This window comes from Carlito syrichta, unplaced genomic scaffold (assembly GCF_000164805.1).
Source record: "Carlito syrichta isolate Samal-C Ts95f unplaced genomic scaffold, Tarsius_syrichta-2.0.1 Scaffold303367, whole genome shotgun sequence".
Lineage (NCBI taxonomy): Eukaryota > Metazoa > Chordata > Mammalia > Primates > Tarsiidae > Carlito > Carlito syrichta.
This window is the reverse complement of record NW_007247463.1, coordinates 217,551-239,007: the sequence shown is the minus strand read 5'-3', so window position 1 is coordinate 239,007 and position 21,457 is coordinate 217,551. Positions and strand designations below refer to the sequence as shown.

The 21,457-nt window shown below is 45.6% G+C and overlaps 1 pseudogene; it reads right to left on the bottom strand.

Annotated features, from left to right (window-relative positions):
• Window positions 1–3,081: 3,081 nt before the first annotated feature.
• Window positions 3,082–21,457, bottom strand: part of LOC103260856 — a 21,223-nt pseudogene continuing 2,847 nt past the window's right edge.

Below are 21,457 nucleotides of genomic sequence, written 5' to 3'. Positions count from 1 at the left end.
CTGGGTGACAGAGTGAGACTCCAACTCAAAAAAAAAAAAAAGTAGAGGAAGTCCCCTGCACATGAACAAGTTCCGTTCTGAGAACGCGTTGCTAAGTCCAGTTTGTGTGTAAGTCAAGCAAAGCTAGCCTGGGCACCCAATGAATACAATCAGCGGTACAGTACTGTACTGTAATCAGTTTGTAATACTTTTCACACAGATAATACATAAAAGCAAACAAACACAAAAAATAAAGAAAATCTTTCCTTTTTTTGGAGTCAGAGTTTCCCTCTGTCGCCCAGGCAGTGGCATGATCACAGTCACCACAGCCTCGACCTCCTGGGCTCAGGTGATTCTTCCAGAACATCCTTCCAAGTAACTGGAACTAGAGGCAAGCGCCACCACACAAGACTAATTTTTTTTAAATTAATTGTATAGATGAGGCCTCACCAGGTTGCCCAGGCTGGTCTCGAATCCCTGGGCTCAAGCAATCCTCTCATCTCTGCCTCCCAAAGTGCTGGGATTAAAGGCGTAAGCCACCAGGCCCAGCCACAGAAAAATTTTTAATCTTACAGTACAGTGACTTGAAAAGTATGGTAGTACAGTAGAGTACACAGCTGGCATACAGGAGATGGCATCATGTCACCTCTTTGAAAGTGATGCCCCGGCTCAGTGGCTCAGCCTGAAATCCCATCACTTTGGGAGGCTGAGGTGAGTGGATTGTCTGAGTCTGCAGGTTTGAGACCAGCCCGGGCAACTTGGTGAGACTTTGTCTCTACAATCAATAAAAAATTAGCCCGGTGTGGTAGTGTGCACCTGTAGTTCCTGCTACTGGGAAGGCTGAGGCGGAAAGATTGCCAAAGCCCAGCAGGTCGACACTGGGGTCACCATGAGCATGCCACTCCACTCCAGCCTGGGTGACAGAGTGAGATTTCAACTCAAAAAAAGAAAAAGAAAAAGAAAGTTTGCAACTGGAAGGTTTGTATGTAGGAAACTTGCTATATCCCAGTATGTTCACCAGGGCTTTTCTTATGGAAAGGGAAGCAATTCCCACTCTAAGTGCCTTTAATAAAGAAGATAATGTGTGGGCTAATGTAACTGTAAATTGGGCTTCAGGCAAGGCTGGATCCAGGTCCTCATCATTAGCAGATATCACTCTTCATACCTGTGCTCTAGTTCTCATTGGCTTGACGTCACTCTCGGCCATGCCTCCTTACATCATTGCCAACACGGTTTGGGGCTCACATGCAACCAGCTGGCCATCTCATCAGTAAGAGTGTGCCTCACCCATGGTTCAGCAAACCTGTGAATGATTGCTGTGGTTTCAGAGCAACGTGCTGTGCGTTTTCTCGTTGGTCAGACCTACTCCAGTGACCCTCCCCCCGGGCTTGGGGTTAGATCAGCCTCACTCAAATCACAATGGCTAAGAGCGGGAGGGGTGGCTTCCCCAAAGCAAAACCAAGGAGCTGCCACCCTCACCTGAGAGAGTGACGAATTGGCAAAAATGTTAAAAAAAAAATCTGTCCCATATATTTCTTTATTGTTTTTCTTTTCTTTTCTTTTTCTTATTTGAGCTCCCTCTCCTCTCCTCTCCTCTCCTCTCCTCTCCTCTCCTCTCCTCTCTCTCTCCTCTCTCTCTCTCTCTGTCGCCCAGGCTGGAGTGCAGTGGCACAATCACAGCTCACCACAGACTCTACCTCGTGGGCTCAGATGTCCCTCCTGCCTCAGCTTCCTGAGTAGCTGGGACTATAGGCATGGGCCACCTTACCCAGCTGTCTTGATTTTTTATAGAGATGAAATCACACTGTGTTGTCCAGGCTGGTCTACTGTAATTCTTTTCTTTTTTTTTTGAGTTGGAGTCTCACTCTGTCGCCCAGGCTGGAGTGCAGTGGCACACTCCCAACCATTGCAGCCTCAACCGGCAGGGCTCCAGGGATCCTTCCATCTCAGCCTTCCGAGTAGCTGGAACTGCAGGCACGCACTACCACACCCAGCTAATTTTTGATTTATTGTAAAGATGAAGTCTCACCAAGGTGCCTGGGTTGGTCTCAAACCTGCGGGCTCAGGCAATCCACTTGCCTCGGCCTCCCAAAGTGCTGGGATGACAGGCTGAGCCACCGAGCCCGGCCCAAGTGCGTCTTAAAGATACCTTTGCTCGTTTCTTTCCAGTATTCACAAGTCGTCAATGGCTCCTCCCTAGAGGTCCCACCGTGCTCAGGGAACAGTATTTTGCAAGTACATGGGAAGCATTTAGGAGCCCTCCTTGAATGTAGAAAGAGGTGAAGCTTTAATGACACGTCGGTGTGGGTGAGTGGAGGAGTTACCGTTTTATTTCCAGTAGCCCAAGCGTATACCTGGGGCTAATGTGCTTGTAAACCCGGTCTGTCCCGTAAGGACCCACCCATCACAGGTGGGATTCACAGCAAACACCCACAGAGACAGATCTGGACTGTTTGGGGTCTCCCGTGTAGCTGTCAAAATCCTCAGTTTACCCGTGAGAGTTCTCTGCTTTTCCACCCACAGGGGGCTTGCACTTTCTTTCTTCCCCATGATGTCATGAGTCCCCTGGAATGTCCCACTAGGAGGCCTTTTTTTTGTAGAGAAGAGATATATCTATTTTATTTAGGGTCTATATGCCAGTGCCTAACACAGCTCCTGGCAAGCTGTACCCTTAATATTTACTGAATGAATGAATGATAGGTGTCAAACCACATTGCTTTCATTTCCACGCACATAAACCAGTGTCTTGCATGTAGCACATGCTCATTGGATGTTTACTGGACTTGATTTTTTTTTCAAAACACATGTTAGGAAAAGAATTCTCATCATATTTCCTCCTTTCGGGCCAGTGAAAATTTGAGAAGTAGCCTGTCTTGAGGTTCCTGTGTGCCAGCATCTTAAAACGGACAGTTTCTCATCACAACACCAGGGACCGGTCAGAAGTGAGAGGGCCTGGCTCACCACGTCCTGTCCTTCTGTCCTTCCCAGTTCAGTGTAGGCGCCGCTGGAACTGGCGTCAAGGTCATTCAAAGACAAGTGTTGTTCTTCCGTAGATGAGAACCATCCCTTGCCACCCGGACGCATGCACATCCTTCCCCGCACCTAGACAAATTCCGTTCCTCCCAGGGTCTTCCCACCTGGACGCCCACCCTCTGCACTGCCAAGTGACTCTTGGGACTCAGTGACCAGCCGTTTTTCCGCAGCTCGGGGAAACCCAGCAAATTCCAAAGTCCTTGAGGAACTCTGCTCCGGCATTCCTGGTGTGAACTGAGCCGAGCTCTGGTTGCTAGGCAACCTCTGCAAAAGGGGAAGGATTTCCAAAATAAAAAGAGTTCAGAACACACATGAATCAAGGACAACCGCACTGTGGATTTGCAGTTGGTTGGAAGGCGCCTTTACCTGGGTTAGACGGTCTGTTTCTTACTTATTCTAGGAAAGATTAACGCTCTGGCCCTTCCAATTTTGAACTAAGCTGAAAGTATTGTTACTCTTTCCTGAGTCCCGAGGAAAGAATGAGGATGTTTCAATGCTGGGATTTCTAGCAAGTCATGGGTGTGCGATAAATATTTGCTGAATGGATAAATTAATTAACTTGTGAGCACTAGACTTGCTTTTGTATCCTGAGGGAATCGTGGCCTCTGGAGATATGCAACAGTGTAGCTGGCGGGGAGCGGTGGTTCGCGCCTGGGATGCCAACACTTTGGGAGGCCCAGACGGGACAATGGCTTGAACCCAGGAGTTTGAGACTAGCCTGGGCAACATAGTGAGACCTCACCTCTACCAAAACGAAATCAGCCACGTGTGGTGGTGTGTGCCTGGAGTCCCAGCTACCCAGGAAGCTAAGGTGAGAGGATTGTCTGAGCCCAGGAGGTCTAGGCGGTGGTGAGCCCTGATCGTACCATGACACCCCAGCCTGGGGAGCAGAACAAGACTCTGACTCAAAAAAAAAGGCATAAGTATACATCTACATGGTGGTTTTATAACCCATCCACAAATTCTTTGGTGCCTTTTCCCTTCAACGGATGAAGCTTGCATGGGCTGGGAGACTCCAATAACAACAAATACCATATGGCAGAAATAACAATGTGGGCCGGGCTCGGTGGCTCAGCCTGTAATCCCAGTGCTTTGGGAGGCCAAGGGGAGTGGATTGCCCGAGCCTGTGGGTTCGAGACCCACCTGGGCAAATTGATGAGACCTCATCTCTACAATAGACCAAAAACTAGCTGGGCATGGTAGCGCGCACCTGTAGCTCCGGCCACTTGGAAGGCTGAGGTGGAAGGATGGTCAGAGCCCAGCAGGTCGAGGCTGCGGTGGCCACGAGCGTGCCACTGCACTGCAGTCTGGGTGACGGAGTGAGACTCCAACTCAAAAGAAAAAAGAAAAAAAAAAAGAAGTGACAATGTGTAGGTCAGAAAAGGCATCACAACTTTTTCCTCTCTCTCTCTCTCCTTCCCTTCTCTGATAATTTATTCCAGGAGAAGCCAGCCACTACACTGTGAGGATGTTCAGGTCATGCAGGGAGGCCATGTGGTGAGGAACTGAGGCCTCCTACCAACAGCCACGTGGCATAGGGAACAAAGTTCTTGACCTCACTCAAGGATTGTCCCGAAGGTCTCCCAAAAAAGAGTTCAGGTACACCAGGGCGGGACCAACTTCAGAACAGACTCTCCAGCCTCAGTTAAACCTTCAGACGACTGTAGCCTCTGCCAACATTCGACTGACGTCACGCTTAAGAACCCAAGCTAGAACCACCCAGCGAGGCCCCTCCCAAACGCCTAATGTACAGAAACAGGAAGATATAAGTTAAATGTGTGTTATTTTAAACCACTAGGTTTCTGGGGCATGACTTGTTATGCAGCAGTAGTTAACACCGCCTACTTTCACCTTTTTTGAGATAACAGCCTATTAAAATCTAAACTCCCCAGGGCGGGGGTTCTGTCTTGCTCACTCTTGTATTCCCAGCACCTGCTATCTTATATGCACTCAACAAGCAGTGAGAAACAACTCACTTAATGACAAGCCACTTCCTGATCTTCTATAGAAACCTACACATATTCACATACAGAAACAGGAGCAAAATTCCGTGATTAAGAAAGAGGCTTTTTGTGTGTTTGCTTGCATTTATTTCTATGGTATTATTATTATCATCATCTTTTTTTGAGTTGGAGTCTCACTCTGTCACCCAGACTGGAGTGCAGTGGTCGCTCCTGGCCACCGCAGCCTCGACCTGCTGGGCTCCGGCGATCCTTCCACCTCAGCCTTCCGAGTAGCCGAAATTACAGGCACATGATACCATGCCCAGCTAATTTTTTTTATTTTATTGTAGAGATGAGGTCTCGCCTGCCCAGGCAGGTCTTGAACCCGCGGGATCAGGCAATCCACTCACCTCGGCCTCCCAAAGGCGCGGGATTACAGGCTGAGCCACCGAACCCGGCTATGGTATTATTTTTAGATTCAAGGCGCACATGTGCAGGTTTGGTTCATGGGCGTGTTGCATGCTGGTGAGGCCTGGGTTTCTACTGAGCCATCACCCAAGTGGTGAGCATGGCTTCCAGGGGGTTGCTTTCAACCTGTACCCCCTCCCTCCCTCCCCCCTTGGGCGTCCTCAGTGTCTGTTGTGCCCATTTCTGTGCCCGTGTGTGTTCAGGGTCTAGCTCCCACTAATTAAGGAGAACACGTAGGATTCCATTTTCTGTCTCTGTGATCATCCGCTTAGGGCGGTGGTCACTAGCTGCATCCATGTTGCCGCAAAGGAAAAGGTTTTCTTCAAAGGAGAGACTTTTTAACAAAGAACCATCAGACAGCATAATTCTCCAAAAAGGAACTATTAGAAATCATCGGAGGAAAAGGGCTACTAGAATTTACATGATCTTCCTCCCATCCTGCTGTGGGAGGGAGGAACTTCCAGAAGAAATATGAGGCCTTGAGTTGCCCGAGATAAGGACAATTCACAAGGGCGCGGCTGAGAATCCCGGCTTCCCATGGAAAGGAAAAGGCCTCGCAAGGTGGCACAGGACACCGGCCTCAGGCCTCCCCCAGGGACTTTCCTGAAGTCCTCCAGAAACGGTGTCATCCGAGGAATTCGCGTACACCAAGGCTGGCTGGACAGAGTGGTCCCTCGGCTCCTTTCTGACTTGAGCCACTGTGATCTGAAGACTTCAGTCGCTGGGAGGAAGGTGAGAAGAGCACGTCCCTGCCGCCTGCTGGCTTCAGGACAGCTGAGAGGAAGACCCGGTGCCCTGGCTCCGCCAAGTGTCTTAGGAGACGCTCTGTTTGAGAACAGGCTAAATGCATGTCCTCAAGTAAGAGATGGTGGACAGTGACCGCAAATCGCCGTCTCGCTTCCTGTACGACATGAGAGCAATGCAGGTTAAAGGCAAGACTTGCTCCCCGGACCTCAGGTGATGGAGGGCCAGCCGTACTCAGTGCAAAGACGCAGGCATGCTTCCTTTCTACCAAGTCAGTTTCCACAGTTGATACCGTGTACTTGGCCGCATGCTGTGAGGACAGGAGACAAGTAGCATCTAGACTGACAACACCTCAGTTCCGTATCAGCCCCCTCCAGGGCGAGGGGCAGTTTTGAATGTATCCGATTGCCCGAGAATCTCGAAAAATTAAAAATAGTAATTTTGACTGGGCGCCGTAGTTCACGCCTGTAATCCCAGCACTTTGGGAGGCTGAGGCAAGAGGATTGCCTGAGCCTAGGAGTTCGAGACCAGCCTGGGCAACATGACAAGACCTCATCTCTACCATGAGTCAAAAAAAAATTAGCAGGGTACAGTGGCGCACTCCTGTAGTCCCAGCTACTTGGGAGGCTGAGACAGAAGGATTACCTGAGCCCATCAGGTCGAGGCTGCAGTAACCGTGAGCATGCCACTGCACTCCAGCCTGGGCGACAGGGTGAGACTCCAACTCAAAAAATGATAATAAATAAAATAAAAATAAAGACAGTGATTTAAATGTCCCCAACCGGAGAATCACATTCACCTCTTTTTCTACCCATTGAGTTCAAAGTCTCGCTGTGGCCAGGATCTCAGAGACCCAGCAGGCTATAACATGCAATGTCACTATTGCTTTAGTTCAATTTACGCAAGAAAAGTGTAATGAACACAGCAACTATGCACTAGTGCTGTGCTGAGTCCTTTAAATACATTATTTAATTTGACCTAACAGCAATACAGTAGATTGAGAAAAGGGCAGCTGAGAGAGTTTGGCTTATCTACCAGAGGTCACAAGTCCTTGATCAACCCATCTCCAACCCAGGTGGCTCCGGTTGTCCCCCACAGCCCCAGTCAGAACAGTCCTACTTATTTGGCGTTGAGATCTTACTCTGTCATCCAGGCTCGAGTGCAGTGGTACCATCATGGCTCGCTGCAGCCTTTGCCTCCTGGGCTCGGGTGATCCTCTGGCCACAGCCTCCTGAGTAGCTGGGACTACAAGTGTGCACCACCAGCCGGGCTCGGTGGCTCAGCCTGTAATCCCGCGCTTTGGGAGGCTGAGGTGAGTGGATTGCCTGAGCCCGTGGGTTCGAGACCCGCCGAGGCAACTTGGCGAGACCTCATCTCTACAATAAATCAAAAAATTAGCCGGGCGTAGTAGCGCATGCCTGTAATTCTGACTACTCGGAAGGCTGAGGCGGAAGGATCACCAGAGCCCAGCAGGTCGAGGCTGCGGTGGCCGGGAGCGTGCCACTGCACTCTAGTCTGGGTGATGGAGTGAGACTGCAACTCAAAAATAAAAATAAAAACTAAAATAAAACAAGTGTGCACCACCATTTCCAGCTCATTCTAAACAATTTCTTTTGTAGAAACGAGGTCTCACCATGTTGCCCAGGATGGTCTCAAATACCTGGGCTCAAGCAATCTTCCCACCTCGGCCTTCCAAAGTGCTGAGCTTACAGGCATGAGCCACCATGCCCAGTCCAGAAGAATCCATTAGATGTTTGACGACAATCTTTACATTTCCACCAAGATCATGAATCCCAAGTTTTTCACCAGTCCTGCTTTCTTATGGGTTGACCAAGCTTCCAATATTTTGAAAGCGTTTAATCGCTTGGCTGAATTTAATTTAGAAATAATATCTCCCCGCTTATTGCGAGACATTTAAAACTCCCAACCCAGGCCTTTGCTCAGCAAGAGACGATCAGATTTATCCCAGACTCATGATAATCCCAGCATTAGCGGTTGACATTTTCCAAGACCTAGCTTTTGCTGAAATCCTGAAAATAGCTCTGAGTGTCTCATAATTCTGGTCTTGGCTCACAGAGATTTTTTTTTTCTTTTTTTGAGTTGGAGTCTCACTCTGTCGCACAGACTGGAGTGCAGCGGCCGCTCCCGGCCACCGCAGCCTCGACCTGCTGGGCTCCGGCGATCCTTCCGCCTCAGCATTTCAAGTAGCTGGAATTACAGGCGCACGCTACCACGCGCGGCTGATTTTTTTGATTTAATGTAGAGATGAAGTCTCGCCTGCCGAGGCGGGTCTCGAACCTACGGGCTCAGGCAATCTACTCACCTCAGCCTCCCAAAGGCGCGGGATTACAGGCTGAGCCACCGAGCTCGGCTCGCAGAGATTTTTAAGAGAGCCATGTGATACAATCCAAGTAGTGTTTAGGAGGGCGATTCTATCCCAAGGGTCTAAAAAAAGACCAGAGTCAGCGCCCCCTCCTTCGCCCATTTCCCCCAGCCCGTTCCACCTTAGCTCAGAAGGAGGAGGAGGGAGAGGTGGGGGAGGGGAGGCCGGCTAAGTGAGAGCGGGAGAGAGGCCACCGGGATCTCGAATCCAAGAGGCCACCACGCCAATGGAGGGCGACGGGCAGCTCCGAGTGTCCTGGTGCTTGACAATGCTGCCACCTCCTGACATATATTGGAACTTCTCTAGAACAGACTGTCACTGTCATTTAATACGTAAACCCACAAAGATGTGATCTGATATACCAAAAGTTTTTTTTAAATTACCTTCAACGTATGCCTGGGACCTGTTTAAACTAGAATTTAGTATACTCACGCTTCAAGCTTCCACCCTTTAAAATGTACCAGATAGCGCCTGAACAATTAGAGAAACTTAATATTCTTACCTACCTCCAAGCATTTTCCCTTCTGGTCTATTTCCACCCAATCTCCTCTCCATCCCAGAATCTGGAGTCTCCGATGACTTTTTATCTCACTTGAGACAAATCTAAATATGTTTTTCTGGCCCAGGAGGGACCCCAGGAATAATTATGAAGAGATGTGAACAGACGCAAACGAGGGCATATCTGTACACTGAATACACTGGCTTTTACTTTGCATTCGATGGAAAAACCATTAGAGTATTTTGCATAGAAAAAATGCTGCCACATCCATTTGTATATCTGCTTTTTTAATTTGTTTTTAAGTTTAATGGAGTCTCACTGTTGCCCAGGCTGGTCTCAAACTCCTAGAGGCTCAAGCAATTCTCCCACCTCCACCTCCCAAAGTGCTGGGATGACAAGAATGGACCACTGCACCCAGTTCCTGTCTCTTCTTTCAAGAAATGCCTGTTCAGACCCTTTGCCCATTTTTAACTCAGGTTCTTTGTTTTCTTGCTATTGAGTTGAGTTCCTTACGCAGTCATGAGCTGCAAAACAACGTTTCAGCCAGGTCAGCGACGGACAGGCCACAACTACAGCAGTGGTCCCATACAAGTATAAGGGAGCTGGAAAGTTCCCGTTGCCTAGGGACATGGCAGTCAAACTGCAATCACAGCACAACACATTTGTTCACATGTGTGTGATGATGCTGGTGTAAGCACACCTTCGGCACCACCAGTTAGATAAGAGGACAGCGCCCGCAATCACCAGACAGTGCCTAACACTTGCAATGCTAAGAAACGACTGTGTTCCTGGTCTGTGCACTTCCTATACATTTTATCATTCTTTTAGCGTGTATACCTTATATTTTTAAAGTTAACTGTAAAAGAGCCTCAGGCAGATCCTTCAGGAGGCCTTCCGGAAGAAGGCATTGGGATCCCAGGAGATGGCAGTTCCATGCGTGTCATTGCCTCTGAAGACCTTCCAGTGAGACAAGATGTGGAGCGGAAGACGGTGACATGGATGGTCCTGACCCCGTGTGGGCCCAGGCAACTTAAAAATTTTTTAATGCACAAAAGTTTATAGGTTAAGGATATAAAGACAATAAATATCTTTATCCAATGTCCCAGGTCTTTACGCTCACGCACGGCACTCACTGACACACCCAAAGTGACTTTCTTTTTCTTTTTTTTTTTTTTGAGTTGGAGTCTCACTCTGTCACCCAGACTGGAGTGCAGTGGCCGCTCCCGGCCACCACAGCCTCAAGTAGCTGGAACTACAGGCACGCGCTACCACACCTGGCTAATTTTTTGATTTATTGTAGAGATAAGGTCTTTCAATCCTGCAAGCTTCATTCATGGTTAGTGCTTTATACAGGCAGGCCATCTTTTCTCTCTCTCTCTCTCTCTCTCTCTCTCTCTCTCTCTCTCTCTCTATACCGTATTTTTATTGTAACTTTTCTACATTTAGATATGTTTTTAGTTGCACAAATACTATTGTGTTACAATTGCCTACAGTATTAAGTCATATGCTCTACTGGTTTGTAGCCTAGAAACAAAAGACTGTGCCCTATAGCCTGGGTGTGCAGCAGGCTACCCCATCTAGGTTTGTGTAACTGCACTCTATGATGTTCACACAACAAACATTGCCTAATGACACATTTCTCAGAACATAGCCCCATCATTAAGCAATGCATGACTACATACAAAGGGGGACCCAAAAAAACCCAGAACTATCTTCTGGAGAGCAGGCCCCTTGTAGTACAGGGTTCCCCACTAGGTAAGTGTTCTAGGAACCCGTTGGCATCATTGTACCAGCTAGTGTTGTGGTGAGAGGCTGCGTTGCAGAAGAAACGTCCCAAGTTGTGGCAAACAGGTGACTGGTTCTTCCACCGTCACAATGCACCTGCCCACATCGTGCTGAGTGTTCAGCAGTTTTTGACGAAAACCGGCATGACCCCCTGTTCCACCCTCCTTATGCACCTGATCTCATCCTGATAGGGCTTTGTTTGTTTGTTTGTTTCCCACTATGAGAAACATCCTCAAAGGGAAACGTTTTGCCAATGTGGAAGAGGTGAAACCAAAAAACAGCAGAAACACTAAAAGGCATCAACTGGTGAGTTTGGTCAGACTCAGTGGCTCAGCCTATAATCCCAGCACTTAGGGAGGCCGAGGCGAGTGGATTGCCTGAGCCTACGGGTTCGAGACCCGCCCGGGGAACTTGGCAAGACCTCGTCTCTACAATAAATCAAAAATTAACCAGGTGTGGTAGTGCGCACCTTTAGTTCCGGCTACTTGGAAGGCTGAAGCAGAAGGATCGCCGGAGCCCAGCAGATCGAGGCTGCTGTGGCCGGGAGCATACCACTGCACTCCAGTCTAGGCGACAGAGTGAGACTCCAACTCAAAAAAAAAAAAAAACAACTGATGAGTTCAAATACTGTTTTAAGCAGTGCGAAATGTGTCTCAAGAGGTGTGTTGCATCAAACAGAGAGTACTGTGAAGGTGATTGAAGTTGAAGTTTAAACATGTAAGAATACATATACAATTTTTTATAAAAACATTTTTGTGCCCCCTCATCTTTTGGATATTAGTGCCTTACAGACATATAATTTTCTCCCAGTTTGGGGGTTGTCTCTACACTCTGTTATTTGCTTTCTTTTCTGTGCAGAAGTATTTTAATTTGATGCAGTCCCACACTTCTAGTTTTGCTCTTGTTGCTGGTGCTTTTTGAGTCCTAGCTAAGAAATCATTGCCCAGACCAATGTCAAGGAGAAATCTCCTACGTTTTATTTGAGTAACTTTACAGTTTCAGGTCTTATGTTTAAATCTTCAATCCATTTTGAGTTGATTTTGTTATATGGTGCGAGATAAGGGTCCAATTTCATTCTTCCACTCGTGAGTATCCACTTTTCCCAACATTATTTATTGGAGAGACTATTCTTTCTCCATTGTGTTCTTGGCGCCTTTGTTAAAAATCAATTGACTGTTGACATTTGAGTTTATTTCTGGGATTTTTATTCTGTTCTACTGGTCAATGTGTCTGTTTTTATGCCAGTAACATACCAGGCTATTTTGATTACAATAGCGTTATAATAAATTTTTAAGTCAAGGAGCAGGATGCCTCCAGCTTTGTTCTTTTGGTTCAAGGATGTTTTTACTATTCAGGGTCTTTTCTGGTTTCATGTGAATTTTAGGATTTTCTTTCTATTTCTGAAAAAATGATGTTAGAATTTTTATAGGAATTGCATTGAATCTGTAAATTACTTTGGGTAGTATGGACATTTTAACTGTATTAGTTCTTCCAATCCATGAAGATGGGCTATTTTTCCATTCATTTGTATCTTCTCCAATTTCTTTCATCAATGCTCAACATCTCTAATCATCAGGGAAATGCAAATTAAAATCCCAATGAGAGATCACCACATACCTGCTAAAATAACTATTATAACCAGGAGTGGTAGCTCATGCTTGTAATTCCAGCAATTTGAGAGGCAGAGGCAAGAGGATTGACTAAACCCAGGGGTTCAAGACCCGCCTGGGCAACCTGGTGAGACCTCATCTCTACAGTAAATCCAAAAATTAGCCAGGTGTCGTGGCATGTGCCTGCAGTCACAACTATTCAGAAGGCTGAGGCAGAATGATCACCTTAGCCCAGCAGGTTAAAGGCTGCAGTGGCCGTGAGCGTGTCACAGCACACCAGCACAGGTGACAGGGTGAGAATCCAACTCAAAAAAAAAAATCATTATGAAAAAATAAAAATGAGTATTGGTGAAGATGCGGAGGGGAAAAAATTCTTGTATATTGTTGATGGGAATGTAAATTAGTATAGTCACTATATAAAAAGACAATATGAAGTTTCCTCAAAAAACTAAAAATACAGTAGAATTACCATATGATCCAGCAATCCCACTTCTGGTTATATACTCAAAGAAACTGAAATCAATATGTGAGCGAGATATCTGCACTCCCATATTCATTGCAGGATTACTTATTATAGCCAAGATATGGAATCAACTTAAGTGTCCGGCAGCTGATGAATTGACACAGAAATTATGGTACATTTACACACAATGGAAAAGTATTCAGCCTTAAGAAAAAAATGATCTTCTGTCATTTATGGCAACATAGATGAACCTAGAAAACACATTAAGTGAAATAGCACATGATCTCACTTTTGCGCAAAATAGAAGTAGAGTAGAATCAGAATCGTGGTTGCCAGAGGTTACAAAGGGGCAGGCGTGGGGGCAGGGTGGGAGGTGTTTAGCAAAGGGTACAAAGTTTCAGTTAGATAGAAGGAGTAAGTTTTTGAGATCTATTACAGCAGAGGGATTATAGTTCATCATGTATTATATCCTTCAAAATTACTGACAGTAAATTTCAAATGTCTCACTACAAAAAATGGTGGGAATCTGAGGTGATGAATATGTTAATTAGCTTGAGTTAGTCATTTCACATTATGTACATATACCAAAACAGCACATTGTATCCTGTAAATACAGAGGGTGCCAAAAAAAATGCATGCATATTTCAAGAAAGGAAAAAACTATATTAAAATTGTAATAGGGCCAGGCATGGTGGCTCAAGCCTATAATCCCAGTATTTGGGGAGGCTGAGGTAAGAGGATTGCCTGAGCCCACGGGTTCAAGACCATCCTGGGCAACTTGGTGAGACCTCATCTCTACAATACATCAAAATATTAGCTGGGCACAGTGGTACATGCCTGTAGTTCCAGATACTTGGAAGGCTGAGGCAGAAGAGTGGCTGGAGCCCAGCAGGTTGATGCTGGCTGGGGTGGCTGTGAGTGTGCCACTGCACTCCAGCCTGGGCAAAAGAGTGAGACTCTAATTCAAAAAAAAAATTGTAATACTGTACTGCCTGTCACATGGTGACACTAGCATTCATTTGATGAACGCCATATTTTGAGCAAATGTCATACTACACCTTGCTACCATAGTTCAGTTCAACTTTGAAAAGTCACACGTAGATAACATCTCTAAAAATGCATATGCATTTGGGGGCATTCCCGGCATATACAATTATGATTTGTCGATTTAAAATAATGTTAATTTTTTTTTGAAAGTAAGATTTATTGAGAGAACAGAAAAGCTCCCAGAGCAGGAGGGGATCCCAGGGGGTTGCTCAAAATAATGTTAATTTTTAAAAGGAAAAAATAAAATCTGTTCAATCATGTAATGGCAACTCACTTTAGTCAACACACTATTGCAAGTCAACCAACCAGGGTTACTTTACAGATCCCTGGGGTTTTCTCTCTACACAACTCTTCCATTTCTGAGACCCTGTCCTAAGAACTCCGGCTGTCTTGGCTGCCCCAGACTCTCACCTCCTTTCACTCAACTCGGGGAAATTGCCAGGTTATTGCTGGTTTCCTTCTTCCTGTGTCATGACCTAGAAACTCTCTCAAAACAGTAATCTGGGGGAATTGGAGGATTCATCTTCATTTTCTTTTGTAACACAAGGATCCCTGTTCTTTTTATTTGATGTCCAGCTACCTGAAAATCATTATTCCATATATTTTTAGGGGGAGGCAGAGGGAGGTTTCATTGTTTCCAGGGAAAAAAAATTCAGTCCTGATTCCTCCATGTTGGTTGGAATCAAAAGTTTGCTTTCATTTTTGAAAGTTATTTTGCTGAAAGTTACTGTCAATTTTAGATTGACAGTTTTGTTTTGCTTTGCTTTTCATCGTGGACTTGCATGGTAATCATAATTTGAACCTTTTTTCCTCTGTATGCAATGTGTCTTTCTGTGACGGCTTTTAAGATTTTCCCTTTATTGTTGGTTTTTAGAAATGTGATTATTATGCATCTTGGTATGGCGTTCCTTGTGTTTATCCTATTCAGAGTTCATGAAGCTATTTGGATCTGTAGGGTTTAGTTTTTATTACATTTTTATAAATTTTCAGCACTTATTTCTTCTGGGGAGGGTTGATTCCGTTTATTGTGGATTGGGGCTTAGAGGATAAGCACCATCAGCAACCCTGGCCGTGGCATCTGCCTTCCTTCTCTGGAAGCCCCTGTGGTGAAAAGTCTAAATTTAGCCCAAGAAATCAGGATCAAGAAGGAAAAAGCCCTTGGCTGTGTCGCCACTCCTGCTGGTCGATGTCTGACAGTCACTGTCACTCACCTGCCCGTGTTTGACGGTTTCATGCAGTAGGCCTGAGGTTCTGCCGGGGAGAATAACATTTGCCTAAAGCCTTTTGCTTCTTCCAAAAAAGGAAAGTCAGCTTCCTTGTGGATCTGAAGAATGTTCCAGGGAGCTGAGCTGTGAGGACTATTCCCAGACTCGTGCTTCCCTGACAACGTTATGAACCCATTCCTTGCACCATGACACGTTTCTCACACATTCACAAATGCTTCCAGGGCTCCAGAACCATGAGTGTCTCTACCAAGTCCTGAGCGCTCACATCCCCAGCAAGTCCCGGGCACACCACAGCCTTCTCCAGAAGTCCTGGGACTAGACAGTCTCGGAAGGCTGGAGGTTTGTGCGGCGTGTGTGCGTGTGGCTCAGTGCTTGCGTGAGGAAGGTCCCGCGAGTGTTGATTTCCATCGAGGTCAAGTTATCCAGCTTGACCCGCAGCTCCTGCTGTCTCTCAAAGCTGTGGCTGGACCCCTGTAGCATGGTAATGCGAGTGTCCCACGTGTCCTCGACAGGGTCTGGGTCTCATCTGCTTTCAGGATGTTGTCTGAGACATGATTTAATGGGAGCTTGGTAAGTCCCACGTGGCAAGGGCTAAGCCTTGGGGAAAGGTTTCTTCCTTTCGCTCATGATCTCTCATCTTCTCCAACTTTTCTGCAGGGAGCACCCGACAGTTCTGTGTTTATTTCAGGTTAATTGCCAATCACAGAGCCACTTCCACTGGTAAATCAGGGTTAGGTGCCAGGTATCCCCCATAAGGTAGATCTTGTCCAGTCTGAAGTCAGGGATGATGGTAACCAACTCCCTCTTGGCTACAAACTCTACTTTGGTGGTGTCCACAGCATGGGAGTGGCCACCCGGGACTCATATCAGAGAAGGCTCCATGGACGCCATTTTCCCGCCCAGTTATTTGTTTCTTCTTTTTTTTTGAGTTGGAGTCTCACTCTGTTGTCCAGGCTGGAGCACAGTGGCACAGTCCTGGCCACCCCAGTGTCGACCTGCTGGGCTCTGGCGATCCTTCCATCTCAGCCTTCTAAAAAGCCAGAACTACAGGTGTGCGCTACCACACCTGGCTAATTTTTGGCTTATTGTAGAGACAAGTTCTCACCAACTTGCCGGGGCTGGTCTCGAACCCGCAGGCTCAGGCAATCCACTTGCCTCAGCGTCCCAAAGTGCTGGGATTACAGGCTGAGCCACCGAGCTCTGCCTACTTATTTCTTTTAAAAGTTATTTCTGCCCACACGACTTACAGGACTCCAATTATGTGTCTTGTATATCGGTCCCGGAGGCCATTTTGACTCTTTTTGTTCTCTGTGCTTCAATTTAGAATTTAGATCATTTTTATTACGATAGCTTCAATTTAACTGATATTTTCTTCTGCAATACATAGTCTGCCTATAAGTCTATACAGTTGATTTTTTATTTCATATATTGTATTTTCCAGCTCTGGAAGTTACATTTGGTTATTTTTAACTTATTCTTTTCTCTCCTCAATAAGCTCCCATTTTCTTTTAAGTATTAGAGCATATATAAAATAGCTGGGGTTTTTTTGTTTGTTTGTTTGTTTGTTTGTTTGTTTGAGTTGGAGTCTCACTCTGTCGCCCAAACTGGAGTGCAGTGGTCGCTTCCGGCCACTGCAGCCTCAACCTGCTGGGCTCCGGTGATCCTTCCGCCTCAGCCTTCCAAGTAGCTAGAACTACAGGTACACGCTACCACGCCCAGCTGACTTTTTGATTTATTGTAGAGATGAGATCTTGCCAAGTTGTCCAGGCAGGTCTCGAACCCGTGGCCTCAGGCAATCCACTCACCTTGGCCTCCCAAAGTGCTGGGATTACAGGCTGAGCCACCGAGCCCAGCTTAAAATAGCTGTTTTAAAGTCCTTATTGGCTAGTTCCATCCTCTCTGTCATTTCTATATTCTGTTTTGTTTTTTGTTTGTTTGTTTGTTTGTTTTTTCCTGAGTCAGAGTCTCACTCTGTCACCCAGGCTGGAGTGCACTGGCATAATCATGGCTACTGGAATCTCAACCTGCTGGGTTCAGGTGATCCTTCTACCTCTGCCTTTCAAGTAGCTGGAATTTCAGGCACTCACCACCATGCCCAGCTAATTTTTCAATTTATTGTAGAGATGAGGTCTCACTGTGTTGCCCAGGCTGGGCTCAAACTCCTGGCCTCAGGCATTCCTTTGCCACCCAAAGTTCTGGCATCACAGTTGTAAACCACAGTGCTCAGTCTATATTCCGTTTTATTAACTAATTAATATCAGCTATGGATCGCATCTACCTGCTTCTTTCCATGTATAATAATACTAGAAAATATGAATGTTACATTGTCAAATGTGTCTGGATTTTGTTGTATTCCATTAAAGAGTGTGGGATTTTGCTTTGGCTGGCAAATATGTGGATCAGCTTGATGATTTTGAGATTTGTCTTTATACTCTGTTAAGGTGGGGTTCGTACAGCCTTTACTCTACATCTTAGCTCTGCTACTAAGATAAGATTTTGCTGGGACTTCTAGTAAATATTCTTAGTGTTCAGTGAGTTTTATCCACGGCAGCTGGTTGAAACTCAAATATCTGGCAGACCAGTTTGAACTCTAGAAATTGTGCCAGAATAGTTTCTGTTTGTGTGTTTGTTTATCCTGATGAAGCTTTATCCTAAACAGGCATAACTTAGTATTTAGTCAAAGACTCAAGAGACCCTATGCAGATTCCTGGAGCTATTTCTCTACATAATTCCCTCTTCTCCAGTATCTGCCCTTACAATCCTAGCTCCCTTGGCCTCCCCACTCCCCATCTCTGTCTTCTTAACTCAGAGAGATCATTCAGTCTTACTTTGGTTTCTTTTCATGAGATGTGGCTCAGAACATGCTCCAGGTAGAATCTGGGACAATCTTAGGACTCCCCTGTCTGCGATCTCCAAGGGCTCACTATCCAGTACTTCCTATGACACAGTCTCTGAAAACAGTTGTGCTATATATTTTGTTGAGGTTTCTATTTGTTTACAGTGAGAGAGCAGGTTCATTATCAGTTCATTAACATTATCCTGTCTGTAAATGAGAGCTTACTTCATATTTTAAGAAACATTTCTAAAGGTTGAGGTCTGCTCTAGAGATGGAGATTAAGTAGTCATTGGAAGAAAAAGATAGTAAATGAAATAATGACTAATATTACCAAAGGAAGTTATAAGTTAGAATTGGGTTGGGAAGTATTAAGATTCAATAGAATAGTAATTTTTTTTTTGAGATGAAGTCTCACTCTGTCACCCAGACTGGAGTGCAGTGGCCGCTCCCGGCCACTGCAGCCTCGACCTCTGCTGGACTCCGGCCGTCCTTCCACCTCAGCCTTCCGAGTAGCCGGAATTACAGGCGTGTGCTACCACGCCTGGTTGATTTTTTGAAATATTGTAGAGATGAGTTCTTGCTGCCCAGGCGGGTCTCGAACCCGCGGGCTCAGGCAATCCACTCACCTCAGCCTCCCAAAGGCATGGGATTACAGGCTGAGCTACCGAGCCCGGCTTATAATAGTAATTTAACAAGAAATTTATTTCCTCTCATGTAGAAGTAAAAAGTAAGCAGTCAAGGACTGACAGGAAACTTTTTTTCCACAAAGTTCTCAGGAACTTGATCTTTTTCCAACTCGGTGCTCCACCATCCTTCGTGATCTAAGAAAACTGCCCCCCATGCACATTCTAGCAGAAAGATGGATAAAGGGACCAGTAAAAGGAGAAGAAAGCACACACCAACTGTCTCTAAGTATTCCTGGATACTAACTCTGAAAACTACTATCTACTTCCCTTGGTCATATGGCCAACATAATGGCACAGGAACCAGAAAACACACTATGTGCTCTGAATGACAATGTGCTCAGTTAAAGATGCTATTACACTGGTCGCAGCAAAGAATGGACACATCTTGTGTGTAGACACTTGTTTCTCTGCCACAAACATATAAAAAGAACAGATGAGACCTGGATAGGTTTAATGTTTAGGATGGATAGGCGAATAGGTATAAACATAACCCGTAAGGGAAAATGGGTCGCCTGCCCTCACTGTCTCTCATGTGTTTCCTGCCATTCTCTCTGAAATCCATTCCAATCAAGTTTTTATACTATGTGCCCACCAAAACTGCTTTCGTCAAAGTTATCAATGACCTCCATGAAGCAAAATCCATTAGTCAATTCTTGGTTAGTTCACTCTCTTAGTACCCTTTGCTTTGATCTCTTAGCACTGTTGATATCACACTTAAGAAAGCCTGTTCAAACGTTTTTCCCACACACCTTCCAAGCACCACACTCTCCTGGTTTCCCTCTTACTTTCCACTCACTCATTTTCATCTTCCTTGATGTTTCTTCCTCTTCTTCCCAACCTCTAAACAGCAATCTCACTGCTTCCTGAGTGATCTTATCCAACCACACAACTTTATTACTTATATATTCTGACTATACCTGCAGTGGGAAAATAGAGAGACTGTGACACCGAGACTACTATAGGAAGTGGCGACTTTATTACGCCGGTGGGCTCGAGGGCTAATGTGTCCAAATCGAGCCCCCCAGAACGGGCGAAGCGGGGTCTTATACTTTCATTTAGGTAAGGGAGGGGGTCGGGTTGAGCGATTACATATTTCCTTTGGAATCATACAAGGTTGTACTCAGCAAAATCAGATTTTTCAAAGAACAAATGGTCTCCAGAAAATGCAAAGTATAGGATTGTAAACTGTTAACTTCAAAAGAGGGGTTTTGGCTAAGTTTTTAAGTTAGTTACTCTTTTGCATTTCCATGAAATGGCCAGTCTCTGGCTATTTGGCCTTTCTTAGACAAAACCTGCCTGGCGCCTGGCGGGTCGTTAAAGCTTGCCGCTTGGCTTTCCAAGGGAAATACCTTTAACTGCTACCAACCCCCCTTTCTGCCAAGGGTTAGTGGGAGACATTCTGTCATCCCAGGAGATTGCCATGGAGCCAACTGCTGATCCCAAAGCAGCTACTCCTGTGTTTCTGCGTTCATTCACTCAATCATTCAAGAAATATATGTGAGCATTTGCCGCATCCGGCCACATGCCCAAATGTTTTTCTCCAACTGAGAACCCTTCCAGAATTACATATTATAACCAATAACTCTCTGATTAATATCTCTACGTGGATAAATAATGATACTTGTTACTTTCTAATGTACTACAGAATACATTGATTCTACTTATTGTATCTTTCTCTCCACTGAGATAATCAATGGGAAGTGGAATTCCCAGTCCACAGAACTGTGACTGGCCTTCAATAAATAGGTTTCAATGAATGAAAAGAAATCAGTGATGGGGAAACAAGAGCACAATTTCTCTGCAAGAGGAGGAAATTTCGAGAAGGAATGAGTGGTCCATAGTGCATAATGTAGTGTTAAGACTCCAGTAAAAGCAGGACTACAAATTTTCCATCGAGGTAAATAATTAGGAGGTCTTGGTGACTGTGGTGAGACAAAAATTCAAGACAAGGGTCAGGAATGAAGTCAGATTGCACTGGGCTGAAAAGTGACTTTAAAGCAAGTTGATAAGGATAGTAAGCATATTATTTTGCTAAGTTTTAAGAAGTTCAGAAAAGTGGGGGATGGGGAGGAAAGAGACTGAAAGACAAAGAACAGATTTTAAAGGACAGGGGAAAAGTAGGCTTGCTTTTTTAGGCCAAAGAAAATATGATCAGTTTGAAGGAGAGGTTGAGATTCAGATGATGGAAGAAACAATTCATGGCTAAGTTTACTTATGGAGGCAGAAGAGATTTTGCTCCGTCCATAGGTGAAAAACTCAGCCTTGAACAGTGTGGGAAGGTCAACCTCTAAGACAGGAGGAAGGAAGCTTGTCGAGTGCGTTTGTCTGTCAGCAGGGTCTGTGAAATTGATGGAAGTTACTTCTAAGGCCTCGTGATAGGCAAGCTTTTCTGGGAAGTGTGGTGAGACAGGAAGAAAGGTTCCAACGTGGGGAGAGAGGTGAAGACGGAAGCAAACATTTAGAATGTGTTTAAGGGTCAAGTTCAGTGGCTCAGCCTATAATCCCAGCACTTTGGGAGGCCGTGGCACGGGGATTGCCTGACCCTGTGGGTTCGAGACCAGCCCGGGCAACTTGGTAAGACCTCGTCTCTACAAAAAAAAAAAAAAGCTTCAGTAGAATGTATTTAAGGAAAGAGAGCACTGGTCAAAAGAATATAAAAGAGCCATCAGTTAAAAGGATGTTGGTAGCCGGGCTCCGTGGCTCAGTCTGTAATCCCACGCCTTTGGGAGGCTGAGGTGAGTGGATTGCCTGAGCC